We start from the raw sequence: 3,580 nt of genomic DNA, 5'->3' as shown, positions 1-3,580 counted from the left end.
GGTGTTTCCAGTAGAACAGACTAGCCATTCACCCATCTAATAAATATTTTTCAAGTGCCTACTACATGCAAAGCACTGTTCTTGGAGATAGATGTGGCAGTGAGTAAAATAAAGTCCTTGCTCTCATGGATGTTCTTTATATCCTAGTAACATGGATTTATCAAACCCAGAGCGGCTTTGAGAACTGGATATGGAGTTTTATCAGGCTGACCTGGTTTAAGCGATGTCCTCCCCTCAGTGGGTTAGGTGTGCACTTTGTGGTGTCTCAGACCATAGAGTTGGCTGCACTTACCACTCATCATTAACTTGGGCGATCACTTATCATTAACAAGGAAGTCATCCTAAGAGCCTGAGCACAGAAGTGACAGTATGTGGCCTCGCAGAGAAGGAAAGGGACATGCTCAGTTGCTGGGACCCAAAGTTTTGTCTGCTTGTGCCTATTCAAAGTCTGACATCTGAGGAGTATGTTCATTCACATTGTGCATTTGTTTCCATCCCATTTGATTTATTTTTTAACACCCATTAACTGTCATACCTTTGCCTCTGAAATGGGTCTCCAGCAATTACTTGACGGGAAGGATTTTGGCTGTGAGGGAATGTGTTTCCAATTGCTGCCTTTTCTAGTAGCATGCACAAGTGTAAAGCAGAAGCCTAGGGGCCACATGCAACAGAGAATTAGAGCAGTGTTTCTCTGGGCTGTATGTATTTTTTCAGTGTCTACAGTCAATTTTGTTTTAATATGATCTAAATGCACACCGTTTAGAAAATATCAAGAAAAACTTATGTACAAGAGTTGACGCTATTGCATTTGGTTAAAGCTGGCAAGTTCTTGCTACTAGCATAGCCCAGGAAACACCGAGGAAACGAATATATTGGAATAGATGTTGTGGTGTTTGGCCCACAGTTTGATAGCTCTCAGGGTTAACCTGAAATTGTCTATGTTTGGTACTAGATGTAAAATTTCATCAGTTACCCTGCAATCATTAAGACTTCTTATGCATCTTATGTCTAGATTTTTAAGCAGACTGTCATCTCTTAAGTCCAAGTCTTCTGGGATAGTCTGTAGTGCTAATCTTGCAAACAAAATATCAATCTCTATCCCAGCAAAGCACAGTTTGATAACTGGTACAAAAGCCTCCTCAGCAGCTCTTAAATCTTTTACTTCTTCCTGTAATTTCAACTTATCATAGAGTGAGGTGAAGAAGTCACTTCAATCAACATGTCTTGATGCAACACACAACTCATCAATATCGGCACCTTTTGTATGTACTCTTTTTTTTTTTTGCGGTATGCGGGCCTCTCACTGCTGTGGCCTCTCCCACTGCGGAGCACAGGCTCCGGACGCGCAGGCCCAGCGGCCACGGCTCACGGGCCCAGCTGCTCCGCGGCACGGGGGATCCTCCCGGACCAGAGCACGAACCCGCGTCCCCTGCATCGGCAGGCGGACTCTCAACCACTGCGCCACCAGGGAAGCCCTTGTATGTACTCTTAATCCATAAGATCCAAATGTAAAAATTTTCCCCCCAACATTTTCCATTACAGACTGTGGAAGATTCTTGCTTTCACTGATTTCTTGTATCCACTCTTTTACCAGGTTATTTAATTTTCCCCAAATTAAAATTCTGTGCTGCAGTCCCTCTTCCTCTTCAAAAACCCCAAAAGGCTTCAGAGTCAGTTCTTTCCTGTGTAAGTCAGTCTCCTTGGGGGCTGCTAAACTGATGGGAGAGGTAATGCCACAGTGCTTCTGTGGCGGCTGTGTTTGTTGTGATCCCTGCGCTGTAACTGGAAAAGGCATTGTCTCCTGTGCGGGCACCGTCCAGTCACTCCCCTCCTGCTGCTGCCCTGGGCATGACCCACTGAGGCAGGAAGGAGGGGGGTGCCTGCCTCAGCCCTGGGTCCAACCCCACTCCCGCACCCTCTCCCGCGGCTTTAAGTGCTTCTCCTCTGGGTTGTATAATATTTAGATGGGCACTTAGAGCAGTCCAAGTCTTGACATTAATAAAACTTGGAAGGGCTACACTGCAAGGTAAATGTCTCTCTGGGTAACCCTGAATTTCATCTACAGTAAACTTTCTGGTATTCGTCAGAGTTCTGTTAGCTGGCACTTGCATACAATTGTAGTTAAGTGATATTTCTTGCTAACCATGGTGACTATAAGGCCCAGAAATATTTTGAAAAACCTTTAACTGCCTCATCAAAGAAAGGGGATGTTCTTTTAGAGTACTAAGTATATTTTATGATAGTCAAAATTACTGATTCACATATGGAACACATATTAACCAGAGCATCTCCCTCAGCAACCAGGCAAGATAACTAATAATTTATGATAAATTTTTTTAAACTCAAATTTTTAACTTCCTTTTTTAGCCGACTTGCATTTTTTTTTGGACCATGTTTTTGTTCAATTATGTGCACCGCACTCTCAATGACTTAAATGGTAAAAAATGGTCCACAGTTTATCTGAAATTCAAACAGCTGTTGTCTTTACATTTTTATTAATATGTATTAATGTTTTCAAAGTAATTTTGCTGCTGGAATGAGAGTGTGCTTGTGTGTGTGTGCGTGTGTGTGTACTGTGTATGTGCACACGCACACACATCATTCTGCTCAGAGGCATTTTTGGCAGATAAGAACATGATCTGAGTAGCAGATATATGATCTCATTTTTTTTCCTGGGTAGTTTGCAATTTGGATTTAGGCTCAAAGGATTAAGTGTTTTAGCCTGTGATGATTTCATAGACACCAATGCCTAGAACTTCTAATCTGCACCCCTAAGCTATTTGGTAATTTTTAACTATACAAATTATAGAGCCTCTGTGAGCCCATTCTACTAAGATGGAAAGGAGTGTGATGCCTGTATTTTGGGAAGATGACTAGAACCTTTGAAGCATTTAATTCTTACTTTCAACATTTTGTTCCTCAACAAGGATATTTGGAAGCAGTAGTAGCAGGAGTTTACTTGTTTTGGAATTTCCTCTGCGTTCATTTGTGGTGGCAGTTTCTGATGAAAAAGACACCAAGGATAACACTCTATGCACACCTATCTAAAAATGAGAAAGTGAGGATTCTGCCTTTCAGCTGGAACCCTCAAGGCGTTATCCAACCACTGAAAACTTGATCTAAATAAAAATGGGATTAAGAATAGCAGAGATCAGAGGTGGGCAAACCCTCACATCTGCTGTGTCGTGTTGCCTTTTCCTATTCATTCATCCTAAACATATTGGATGAACAGCTTTAATGTGCCAGGCACTTTGTGTGTGTGTGGATATATCAGTTAAAATAGATAAAGATCGCTGTTTTCACGAACTTTACTTTCTAGTAGGGGGAGATGGGCAATATAAAATAGACATGATAATTAAGTAAATTGTATGATACACTAGAAGGTGATAAATGTTTTTCAGAGATAGAAGAAGGAGGGCAGGATAAAGGAGATTCTGAAGCTTTGGAACTGGTGGGGGAGATTTGCAATTTTAGGTAACCATATTAGGTCTTACTGAGGAGTTGGCATTTAACTGAACTAGTGAGACAGCTAGTCATACATAAATCTGGGAAAGGAATGTTCTAGGCAAGGAGACGGCCA

At 41.8% G+C, this 3,580-nt stretch overlaps 1 pseudogene; it reads right to left on the bottom strand.

Annotated features, from left to right (window-relative positions):
- Positions 1–710: 710 nt before the first annotated feature.
- On the bottom strand, positions 711–1,795 carry LOC101326316 (poly(A) polymerase alpha-like; annotated as a pseudogene).
- Between the last annotated feature and the right edge of the window lie 1,785 nt (positions 1,796–3,580).

This window comes from Tursiops truncatus, chromosome 12 (assembly GCF_011762595.2).
Source record: "Tursiops truncatus isolate mTurTru1 chromosome 12, mTurTru1.mat.Y, whole genome shotgun sequence".
In the NCBI taxonomy this organism is placed as follows: Eukaryota; Metazoa; Chordata; class Mammalia; order Artiodactyla; family Delphinidae; genus Tursiops; species Tursiops truncatus.
This window is presented reverse-complemented; position numbering and strand designations above follow the sequence as displayed.